Here is a 13081-nt window from a genome sequence, read left to right as displayed (position 1 = left end):
TTTGCAGCACTGGAGTTTTTTCTCTGTCAGAGGGAGAAAAAAATAGATATACATTCCAAGTCACAGTCAGCAGAATAATTTTTTAAAATTCCGAGTGCAACGATGTATCTATATACCGCAGATGAATACTGTTTCCTAATTTGAGAAGCTGCTGAAAAGTCTCTGGAGAACAGGAGCCATAAATAATAAACATCATCTCTAAAACTCTCTACTGCATCTCTAACATGGAAATTTGAATGTTGCATTTTACCTGAATTATACCAGAAAACTTTTATCTTTGAACTGGGAGCTCCAACTTGGGTTATCTGTTCTGAAGTTTCCATACACAGACAACTTCCTCAGTCTATGGTGGTCATGTGTTGATGGCACTGAGGAATGAGAGTGCGAAAACCCCATCTTCCCCCTTGTCCAGAAATCGAGTTCTTTTATTATGTTTGCCAGATAAACCTTTTCCTCTTCTTTTTTTCTTTTATTTTTCTTGTTCTTTTCTTTTTTTCCGACTAGTGTTCTGTTGATTTTTCCTTCCATGTCTTTTTTTCTTCTTCTCTTTCCTCAAAGCTACCAGTCTAGATTAGGCTTTAATAGTACCCCTCTTTGATAGTTACCTTCTAGTCTCTCACTCCCATCCATTACTGCCAGTTTACTTAGTAAATCTAAGTACAGCTCTGATCTCAACACTTTTCTTGCTCAAAAGCTTGTACCTCCTCCAGTTGTCTTCTAAATTAATCTAATCTCCTTATTCTAGTTCTTGAGGGCTATCATTTTAAAAATGAGAAGTTGTATTCTCAGACATGATCAACAGGGTGTCTGAAGAAGGTATCTTGAACAGTGGAAAAGTCAAAATCAGATTCCACTGCTGGTCCTACCCCACCATAGTGCCCCTCCCTCAAAGCCTATGCTAGCCTAGTGAGACTGCTTGGCATTTCATGAGCAAATTCAAGTCCTTCTCAGTTCTGTTTCTTTTTTCTCTTCCTCCCCCTCTCCCTCCCTTGCTCTCTCTCTCTCTCTCTTTCTTTCTTAAATATTTTATTTATTTATTTGACAGAGAGAGACACAGTGAGAGAGGGAACACAGCAGGGGGAGTGGGAGAGGGAGAAGCAGGCTTCCTGCCGAGCAGGGAGCCCGATGTGGGGCTTGATCCTTAGACCCCGGGATCATGACCTGAGCTGAAGGCAGCTACTTAATGACTGAGCCACCCAGGTGCCCCTCTCAGTTCTGTTTCTTTGCATATACTGCATTTTCTTCCATCTAAGATACCTTCTTCCCTCCAGAAATTATATCCACGCTTTAAGGCTCAGCTCAAATACAAAAGACTGCCCTAATCTCAACAACTGCTTGTACTGTCTGTCCACTTACTCCTGGTGGTGCTAAGTTCGATCTCCCTGTTGGCATTCGTGTAGTGCTGATGCTCTTCAAGGCCATAAACTCCTTAACTGCATCTTTGTGTCACCTACACATGGCCTTCCACATAGAATTCTCAGGACATAAGTTAAAGAATAAATTAATCTAAAAATGTCAGGACACAAGAGGTGCCTTTAACATCTCTAGTTTATGTCTATTATGAAAAAAAAGAAAAGAAAATACAGCACCACTATGTAATATTTTTGATGGCATCAGCTGTATAGAAGAATTCATGGTGAGTTTACCTACACAATATCTACCTAGCAATCGATGATGTATACCCTACGGAGAACTGGATTTGTCCTAAATATATATTGCGTTTTTTGAGAGAGAAGGGGAGGGGGCAGAGGGAGAGGGAGAAAGAGAATCTTTTTTTTTTTTTTTTTAAATAAGATTTTATGAATTTATTTGAGAGAGAGAGAGAGAATACCAGCAGAGGGGGAGGGACAGAGGGAGAGTCAGACTCCCTGCTGAGCAGGGAGCCTGATCTGGGGTTCTGTTCCAGGAACCCAGGATTATAACCTGAGCCGAAGGTAGACACTTAACCAACTGAGCCATCCAGTTGCTCCAACACAATTATATTTGATTGCTAGGCTTATGGAAACTTGCCTGCTAAGGTAGGAATTCACACATTAACTTCAAATTCAACAGTGATAACCTTATACATTGTTGATCTCCAGGGATTCTCTGCTGTTTTATCTTCCACATAAATTCAATTTGGGAAGTTTTCCAATTATGAACAAATACAGACTTCTGTTGTTCTGTAATGAATCATTAGGAGTGAACTTAATATTTAGTGGTGACTGAAGATAAAAGGATTGTAGTTAAGTGTATAGGTGCTTTGCTAGCATTGACTTTTAATACTTTGCTTAAAACATTAACAATAAAAAAAATAGATGAATGGTCTCCCATGATAGTGTAATTATTTTAATTCTGACTAATTGTGTTTCTTCCTTTTGCCCAATTGGACATAAGTTATCTAAGATGGTAGAGCCAGAACTTACCAAAGGGTTTAGTTATCTGTGGCGGCTATTCAATAGGTAGGTTGTAGTACTGATATTTTGTGTTAGTAAGCAAGTGAGGTGAAAGGAAATAAACTTAATATTCCTGCAGAAGGCTTCTGATTAAACTGAGGCTGTGTCTAATCTATTCATGTTGTATGAGGAGCAGTGATGAAATACAGTCTGCCAGAGGCACAAACACTATTGCTGGGGCTGGTTGACAACTTTTTTTCTGTCTGTACGTCTTGGCCAGTTTGGTCTGTGCTCTTATTTCACTTTTCAGCAAGTTTAGAATTCAGTCCTGCTCAGCCCATATGTAATCACACTGACTATGTTTGTAGTCATTGAGAAGAAGAGGTAAAAACATGAAAAACAAAAGCCTGAAGGTAAAATGGTGGGTGTTTGTTCATTGTGGGTACCATTAAACAGGTCTTTTCTATGGGCATTTTTTTTTTTTTAAGGAGAGAGAGATCACATGTAGGCAGAGAAGCAGGCAGAGAGAGAGGGGGAAGCAGGCTCCCTGCTGTGCAGAGAGCCTGATGTGGGGCTCGATCCCAGGACCCTGAGGTCACAACCTGAGCCGAAGGCAGAAACTTAACCCACTGAGCCACCCAAGTGCCCCTCTATGGGCATTTCAAATCGGCAGCCTTAACCACTTGCCTTGTGAATGCTCTGAAACATTGGATTTCCAGTTCTGGCTGTTTGTGAGAAATGTGTTTGTGGCTTGAGTGGAGAAATAGAGTAATTTTGCTTCTGGCCCTAATTTAATGGGTCAGAGTGTCTATTACAGCCTGGAGCCAAATTTAATTACTAAACTGTAAAAGTGACTCTGAATGATCCCCAGTTAGCAAGCAGGATGGCTCCCAACATGAGTAAAGAGACTTAAAAACTTTTGCCATTGGATTACTATTTCAAAAATTTTTTTATTTTATTATTTAAAAAAAATTTTTTTTAAATTTTTTAAACTATTTCAATTTTTTTAACTATTTCAAAATTTGACCACACCTGTAATTTAAAAAAAAAAAGAAAGAAAAGTGAAAGGGGGGGGTGCACCTGGATGGTTCAGGTGGTTTGGTGTCTAACTCTTGATTTCAGCTCAGGTTGTGGTCTCAGGATTGTGTCATTGAGCCCCTCATCGGGCTCTGTGCTCAGTGCAGAGCCTGAGATTTTCTCCTTGTCCCTCTGCCCATTTATCCCCGCTGCTCCTTTCCCCCTCTACTCCTTTCCCCGCTCATGTGCACTCTCTAAATAAATAAATAAATCAGTCTTTAAAAAAAAAAAAAGAGGTAAAAAGCTATGTTATTTGTCAGTCCTGGCTCAATTTTAAAAATGAATGGAGGCCAGGTTGACTCAGTTGATGGTTCCAAAGCCAGTAACAGTTATGGAGCTGAAACAGCTGCAGCCTAGTGAGTCTAACCCGTCCTGCCTATGGAAACCTTCCAGTTTCTGGGAAGGGAAAGCAGAACAATTGGATATGGGTTGATTAGACTGCAGCCTGATGGTTTATATTTGCCCCTTGTGAGCCTGAAGGTTTTCTTGTCCTTGCCAACTGATAGCTTCGTAGAGTTATAGAATCATGCAATATAACAATAGGAAACATTACACATCATTGGATCCCTCTCCCTCATTAAAAAAAAACAAAAAACAAAAAACCCACACACATACACAGTAGAGTGGTTTAGAATTAGAGAATGTGTATGCTGAAGTCAACACCATCAAGTAATTTTAGACAAATCAAGGAACCTCTCTGTGCCTCTGTTCGTCATCTGTAAAACTAGATCGTAAAAGGTACCTAACTCATAGGGTTGTGGTTATAAAGATTTAGGGAGGTAATGAAGAGCTCCTAACTTACAGCATGTGCTCAATTAAAAGAAAAAAACTTTAAAGATTTTATTTATTTGATAGGTATCACAAGTAGGCAGAAAGGCAGGCAGAGAGAGAGAAGTGGGGGAAGCAGGCTCCCTGCTGAGCAGAGAGCCTGATGTGGGGCTCCATCCCAGGACCCTGAGATAATGACCTGAGCCGAAGGCAGAGGCTTAACCCACAGAGCCACCTAGGTGCCCCACAAAATTTTTTTTAAAAAAGAAAACAGAAGTCACAAATGAATACCACAAAAGCAGAGGGGAAGAAAGGGACTAATATTTATTTGGTACCTGTTATCTTCCAGGTTTTGGAAGATACATATGTATTAGGTATATTTACATATGTATTACATTCTTTAGCCCGGAGAGAGATTTTGCTTTTCCCGTTTTACTGGTTAGGAGACTGAGACTTGAAGAGATTAAGTTACTTGCCCAAGGACAGTATTAATAATAGCAGAGGAGGAGGAGAGATTCATTCAAAGCCCCAGTACCTTTCCCACAGCAGCCCCATGTTACCTTCCAGTAGGTCCCCATTTTTCCCTACGAAAAAATGGGTTGCATTTTGAAAATTTATCTGCAAATGGGTTTGGAATTATTTTTCCATAGGGACAAAGTTACAAATGGTAGCTACATACCCAGACTTATCTGGAAAAGCTACATTGTTATTGAAATTCTGCATATTTGTGAACTAAAACTGCTAGGAAAAATGCATTTACAATTCTGGCTGTTAAAGCAGAAAAAACAAAAAAAAAAGTATATTTTAAATTCTGTGGAACAGTAGTTCTTTGAGAAAAGCGGATTTGGTTAGAGAGCAGTAAGAAGAAAATGGAGACTGTTTTGCTGCTGGTGGGGCCTCTGGGATGCTTTGAGAGACTAAACATTTATAGCTCAGAGACAGCTATATTTGATAACACTGATGATGTACAAAGCACATTCTTATGCATTATTTCCTTATAATTGTGTATGAGGCATATAGGACAGGTGGTAGAGTTGACCTAATTTTCCTTGGCAATAGTTAGCTTTCTTTTTTTCGTGATTTCATCCATGATTTTTTTTTTTAAAGGAGCCTGCTAGTCCCTTTAATAGAGGATTAGTTTGTGAGTATATTGAGGATTGAATGAAAATAAAAGAATGTAGATCTTCCTGAGTTAATTGTGCAGAAATAGAATGAATTAGAATGGAGTAAAGAGTATATGTGGGCAGATATGAAAGTAGTAGAATTAAATGTTAATTTTGTTTTGTGTTTGCTGGCAATTTTTATTTTTTTTTTAAAATATTTTATTTATTTGAGAGAGAGCAAGAGATAGAGATTGTACATGCCTGCACATTGTTGGTGGGGGGGGGGGACAGAGGAAGAGGGAAAGGGACAAGCAGGCTCCTTGAGGAGCGTGGAGCAAGATCCAGGGCTGGATCCCAGGACACCGAGACTGTGACCTGAGCCAAAATCAAGAATTGGTCACTTAACAGACTGAGGTACTCAGGAGTCCCTAGTTGGCACTATTTTTTGAGCACTTTGTCTGTCACTGTGTATCAAGGCTATGAGGAAAGAACAATCTAGACCTGACCCCAATGGAATTTGTTCTTTACATGAAGCATCTACTGAAGATTACATTCAGGTCATGCGATGATATTTTCCTCCCCACCAGTATTTATGACTATGCAATAGTTACTTAATTATAAGACTAGTGTGACTACTACTGAGTTCTTGTTTAAGTTATCTTTTTAATAACTAAAAAAATTAGAAAAACTAAAGCAGATTGAATGAAAAACAACCCTTTTATTTTCCCATAATTATTGCTTACTTTCCTTTTCCTAAATGCAGGATTAAAGGGTAAGAATAGGTGAAACTTTGTGTGATGTAGTATTTGCTTCTGTATGTTTCAGAACAAAATAGAAATCGCTTTCAGTAGGATTTGGTATGCTGGAAATGGGTGTGGGAATATTTGTCATTTAATGTCTTGCTCACACCTGCCTCCTTAGCGCAGTAGGCAGCGCATCCGTCTCATAATGTCTTGCTCACAAGTTAGGAAGTACCTAAAAACATGGGAAATGGAGTCAAGAGTCTGGGATTCACATTCAAGTTCTGCAACTGTCTTAGAGAACTTAACTCTTTGAACCTCCTTTCTTGTGTGATGTATTTGGATTAGACTGCCACATTCTTTTTTTTTTCTTTTTTAAAGATTTTATTTATTTGAGAGAGAGCGAGCACAGAGGGAGAGTGAGAGGGAGAAGCAGACTCTCCACTGAGCAGACAGCCTAACACCAGGCTTGATCCCAGGACCCTAGGATCTTACCTAAGCTGAAGGCACACGCTTAACTGACTGAGCCACTGAGGCGCACCCCCAGATTCTTTTTAACTCTGAAATTTTCTATGAAATGGAAGGAGCATATTTTGTCATTTGAGAGGGCTCGGGAGAAAGTGGTGTTGGGAAGAAGTTCCCAGTGCTGATGACGTGGTTTATTATTAAATTAGTGGCCATCCAAAGCACAAGTGTAAGTAATTGTGAAGTATACAGAAGAATCCCGAGTTGAGGGAGAGAACGAAGTATGGTATTTGCAAATTGGAAGCCTGCCCGTAGCATCTCCATAAATAGGAATCTGGTGAGCAGGCTGCCCTGCTAACATTTATCTAGTCTTAATTGATATAGTCAATCTTATGTTGGGTTACAATTAACAGCTGCTGCCCAGGCAACTTAACACTAGTTCTAAGGAAAGTCTGTTGCAACAAATAAGCTTGCTTGACACTAGAACTTGCCACTGACGTGGTTCATCTACTGTTTATCTCATGGGATTGTGTTATCATTGATACACATGTAAATTCAGTTTTTGGCAGTTGGTAAAAATTTAAACCTTTTAGGCACTGGTGATTTCTTATTACTTTATAGCTTCTTACTTACCAAGAATATTGTTGACCCATTTTGGAAATTTAGTTTATATTTTTCTGATTATGAAAGCATCATGTAGTCATTTTGAAAAAAGATTTATTTTAGAGAGGGAGAGAGAGAAAGCAGCCACGAGTGGGAGGAGAGAAGGGAAAAAAGATTTGTTTTAGAGAGGGAGAAGAAGAGAGAAGACTATAGGTGGAGTGTGCCCATTGCAGGGCTTGATCTCACAACCCTATCCAAAGCTAAGAGTCAGCCGCTCAACTGACTGTGCTACCCAGGCACCCCCATAGTCTATTTTTAAAAATCTGGAAAGTACAGAAAAAGATTAAGAAGAAAATAGAGATTATCTGAAATTCTACTTTCTGTGTTGTGTTTCCTTCCAGTCCTTTTTTTTTTTTTTTTTTTTTTTGATGTGGATATGTATTTGGGGGAGAGTGGGGTATTTCATTAAGGAGATAGCTGAGGCATAAGTAGAATTCCCCATGACACTCATGATGTTGGGAATTTGCCTCTTGTATTGTGCTAATTAAGAACTGAATGTTTTGTTAAATTAGGTGGTACTAACTCAGATGCCTACACCGCCAGATAGGTAAATGTGTAAATCAGACCAGCAAGAGGACACTGGGGAGTGGCAGAGACTGTGGTAAACTGAAAAATACAAGACCTGAAGAAAAATACAAGATTGGAGAAAACTGCTATTATCTCCAGCTTATTGTTACCATATGGAAACAGCCTTGTGTTACTGGATCTTCCTGATAGCCAATAAAATCTAGAAATCTGTATTTCTTTTTATTTTTTTAAAGATTTTATTTAACTACTTGAGAGAGAAAGATAGAGATAGTGACAGAAATAGCGAGAGAGAGCACAAGCTGGGAGGAGAGGGAGAAGCAGGCTCCCTGCTGAGTAGGGATCTGGACATGGGGCTCCATCCCAGGACCCTGGGTTCATGACCTGACTTGCAGGCAGATGCTTAACTGACTGAGCCACCCAGGTGCCCCTATATTTCTTTTTAATGTGAAGTTTTCATTTAAAAAAACACTGTGCAGGTCAAACGAAACAGGTCTGTGGATTGCACCTGGCCCATACACTGCCATTTTGTCATTCCTGACGTAAATGCATCTCTTGGTCTTTCTCTCATAGCTTTCACAAGAAGAGCACTTTTATAAGAGAAAATATTTAGAGGACTTGGGATGAGGAATTTCTAAGAGTGTCTTCAGGAATTTTCACTCTGTATAGACACTGAGAGGGTTGCCTAGTGTAGAAATGATAAACCCAAATACCCACAGGGACCAGGAAGTGATATAAATGAGTGAAAAGGTCTGGATGTTAAGATTATAGGGAAGGATACAGAATATACATCCTATAGGGGACATTTGGGTCCTAGCAAATTGTTTTTTTTTTTGTTTTTTTTTTGCAGAAATGTGATCTGATATGGCCAAATCTTTTGATATTTTGAGAGATGTCAGGAATTTTTATCCTTATGAAATTTCTTGATTTCAAAAAAAAAAATAATGTGGCCAAAACAAAAATTATCCTTGGTCCAAATTCTGCACAAAGGCTACTAGCTTGTAACTCGTGGTCTAGATCACTGTCTCCCTAAGTATATCCTACAAATCTAAATTCCATCACAGGTTAGTAAGTATTAAGAAGTAGGGTGCCTGGGTGGCTCAGTGGGTTAAAGCCTCTGCCTTCAGCTCAGGTCATGATCCCAGGTTTCCTGAGATCAAGCCCGGCATCACATCATTGGGCTCTCTGCTCAGCAGGGAGGCTGCTTCCTCCTCTCTCTCTGCCTGTCTCTCTGCCTACTTGTGATCTCTGTCTGTCAAATAAGTAAATAAATAAATCTTTAAAAAAAAAAAAGAAAGAATTTGGAAAGTGGTGGATTAAATAAAATTAAACATTTCCTGACTGAAGATTACGTTAGATCCTTAAATTAGTGTTTTGTAAATTCCTAAGAAGATACAGCTCATAGACCCCACAGCACAGTTAATATCTCTGTTTTACTCATTTACCTCACCATTCCTCTTGTCTCCAAGGAAGAAGTGATTTCCTCCTGGTAAATGTTAGTCTCTCTACTTGTTCTCCAGGTTCTTTCCCTGTGTCTTCAGAGACCTTGCTTCATAATCAGTGCCTTGTTTCCTGCTTCCTTTCCTTCAGCCTATCAACATGCTTGATTTTCTCCTATTTAAACAAAGTAGTAACCCTTTCCATACAGCATACATAAAAATAAACTTCAAATGGACTGTGGACCTAAAAATGTAAGAGCTATAAAATTCTTAGAATAAAATATAGGAGTGGATATTCATGACCTTGGTTATCCAAAGCCTTCTTAGATACTAAACTAAAAACACAAGCCACCAAAAAAAAAAAAAAAAAAGGTAAGTTGAATTTCATCAAAATTAAAAATTTTTGTGCTACAGAAGACACCATCAGGAGAGTGAAGACAATTCACAGACTGGGAGAAAGTATTTGCAAAAGACACAGAACTAAAATTGTTTTTAAGGTATGGGTAGAGGATCTAAAGGAACATTTTCCTGAAGAAGGTATACAAATGGTTAATAGGCACATAGGAAGATGTTCAGTATCATTAGCCATCAGGGATATTCTAATCAAAACCACATTGAGACACCACTGCACTAGGATGGCTATGATAAAAAAGATAATAATATTGCTGAGGATGTGGAGAAATTGGAATTCTCATACATTACTGTTGCTGGTGGGAATGTTCGATGGTACTGCCTCTTTGGACGACATTCTGACAATTCCTCAAGTGTTTAAACATAGAGTTACCATGTGAGCCAGCAGTTCTCTCCCTAGATATATATCCAAGAGAAATGAAAACATCCACAAAAAAAACATGTACACTAATGTTCATAGCAGCTTTATTCATAAGAGCCAAAAAGTGGAAATCATCCACATGTCCACCAATTGATGAATGATAAGCAAAACATGGTATAGCCACATTTGTTAATAAAAAGCAATTATTTGTCAATAAAAAGCAGTGAAGTACTGATACATACTCCAACAAGAAAGAACCCAGTCACTAAAGGTCATATATTGTGTGATTTCATTTGTATCAAAGATAGGCAAATCTGTAGAGACAGAAAGTAAATTACTGATTGCCTACAGCTAGATGGGGTTGGAGAAGGGTTGGGGATAAATGAAAGGAGTGACTTCTAATGGGTTTCTTGATGGGGTGATGAAAATGTTCAAAAATTGATTGTGGTGATGGTTGCACAACTCTCTGATTATACTAGAAACCATTAACTCTGGCAGTTGCCACTAATGACTTGTCTCTCACATCCTTGAAACTCGATTCTTTTGGCTTTCATGGCATTGTTCTGCCATTCCTTGCACATGGCTCTCAGACATTTCCTTCTCAGCTCTTTTCACCAACTTACTCTTCCACCAGCTGCAGTCTGTTTCTTCAGCCCAGGCTAGTCAATGGAGGAACCATCTCTTCAGTTGCTTATGGAACATTTGCTTATCTCCATCTAAATACCCCATGGGTCCTAATGAGTTTTCCTCTCAGATATGGTTTGCTCTTCCTATATTATCTCTACTCCCAAGTCTATTTGAGTCAGGAGGCTGGGAGTCATTCTAAATTTCTCCCTTACTCTCCACCTGGAGTGTCATGTAGGTGCACCTCTTAAGTCTGCCCTCATATCCATCTGTACCCTAGCTCATTTGTAGTTTATCTTTCACGAAGACTCTAAGCTCTGCGAGGTCAGGGGCCACATGTCTTTTCTTCACTACTGTCTGTAATACCAGGACATTGTATGTTATATAAATATTTGATCAAATAAATGAACTAATGCATCAACTTGTCATTGTAGTTTTTTTAAATATTTGGTTCATTTTTGCTGCTGTATTTCTCTTATTGAGATGGAAACCTAATAATGTCTTTTGCTTAGAACTATTAAATAATTTCCCACTGCTTACAGAATAAAGCCTAAATCCTTGTTGGCCCTCCCTAACGTCCCTTACTGCCTCTCCAACTTCTCATCCTCTCTATACTTCCTCCCTGTGGATCTGTGTTCCCCGAACTGGCCATACTGGGAAGCTATCCTTTCTTCCCCAAATCCTGTAACTCTTGGAGAACTCTTACCTGTCTTTCTAGAGTTTCTTTTCCTCTGTGAAACCTCTTCTGCCTCACTGACACAGAGCTGAAGCTTGGATGTAACTCTATTAGAGGACACATTACACTGCGTTACAATGATTTGTTTAAGCATTTGTCTTGTCTGTCTGTGAAAGGCAAGGACTGAGTCTCATTTATTTTTGTATTGCCGTCACACACAGTGTTGTACACAGTGTTGTTCCTGCCACATAGGAAGTACTCAGTAAGTTCTTGAGTAAGTGAGTGAGTTGGAAACCAGAGTAGTTTAGAGAGTCCTAGTTTTTCTGGATATACAGCTTTTTAAATACCCAACTCTAGTATATCATCTATGAATGATGCAAAAGGTACCGTGGGAGTGGATGAATCCCAAGTCCATCCCCACTGCAGGAAAACGACCAAAAATGTTGCTGATGGTGGGCACGTATGTTATCATTGTCCTTGTATTACCCAGATGTGGTACTGGACACAACTGTGTATTGTAATAGCCATTCAGTATAATGGATTGATCAGCCTAAATGCTTACACTGTAGAAACAGTGATTTTAACCAAACTAAGTATAAGACTTTTTTATTTTTAAGATTTTATTTATTTATTTGACAGACAGAGATCATAAGTAGGCAGAGAGGCAGGTAGAGAGAGAGGGGGGGAAACAGGCTCTCTGCTCAGCAGGGAGCCTGATTCTCGGGGCTTGATCCTGGGACCCTGAGATCATGACCTGAGTGAGCTGAAGGCAGAGGCTTAACCCACTGAGCCACCCAGGCGCCCTACCAAACAAGTATAGGCAGAAGGATGCACATTCCCTTGTCAGGTCCCAATCAGTTGGTTTCCATCATTTAGCTCCATAGTTGGCCTACTATAACTTTAACTGTACATTAGGCTTACATTTTCATCATTCGCATCTTCTTGTCCAAATACATTAGAAACTTGTGTTGATTACCATCTCCCTGCTTCCTTTAAATGTGATGTTTTATAGATGTTCTCTGTTCTATACACTTAGAAATCTGTAACCCCAGTCCTCCCTGATGTGTTTTGTCTTCCTGTTTTCTTAGTTTAGCTAAGGGCGACATCTGCATTAACATATTTTTTTTAGTCTGGGTAATGACTTGAACCAGCCAAGCTCTTTTTTTTTTTTCTTTTTGCTGGAAAGAAACCAAATCTCTCTACATTACTGAACTAAATTGAGAAGATTGTGATAAAAGGAGTAATAATAACAACAGTAGAAGACAAAAGGCCTCTCACAAGGAATTTTGAACTAAAGTCACATATTGAACAAAAGATATTTAAATTAACTACTGAATAAAGTAAGAGCTCTTCAAAAGAAACAGGGCTTCCTGCCAAGCCCCATAAAAATTGCCCCTAGGCCTCTTACTCATTCACTACCATTATTTCAGTTTATCTGTCTAAGGATGCTTTATTTCTTATCTCATTCTCTTCCCACCACCTAGCGGGACACATAGTTGGCACTCAACAGCCTGTTGATTGAATTGAGCGGAATTGGGCCTCAAGAGTTAGAGGCAATTCTCTGAAGAAAAAAAATAAAAGAGAAATAGTTTTAGCAGTGAATAGAACCAACAAATCTTAATTTCAGCAATGGAATAAAGCTTGGAAGTAATAAAATGTATTTATTGTAAAGTTAGATTACTTCGAAAGGGTTGTTTTTAAATGCTGATCTGGAAAACCTGCTGAGAACTTAAACTATAACTAAGACTATTTGTCATTCTTTTCTTTGCCTTTTTTTTTTTAACCCTTTAACTGTGGGTCTTTATAATAAGATTTAAGGTTAGAAAAATCAGGCATCTCCTTTAACTCACAATC

The 13081-nt window shown here is 38.9% G+C and overlaps 1 protein-coding gene across 4 annotated transcripts in view; it reads left to right on the top strand.

Moving 5' to 3' along the window:
* VCL (vinculin) overlaps window positions 1-13081 on the top strand; it is a 113715-nt gene that overhangs the window by 20174 nt on the left and 80460 nt on the right. The window lies entirely within an intron of this gene.

Source organism: Lontra canadensis, unplaced genomic scaffold, assembly GCF_010015895.1.
Source record: "Lontra canadensis isolate GAN:19392208 unplaced genomic scaffold, GSC_riverotter_1.0 scaffold3, whole genome shotgun sequence".
Taxonomy (NCBI): domain Eukaryota; kingdom Metazoa; phylum Chordata; class Mammalia; order Carnivora; family Mustelidae; genus Lontra; species Lontra canadensis.
This window is presented reverse-complemented; position numbering and strand designations above follow the sequence as displayed.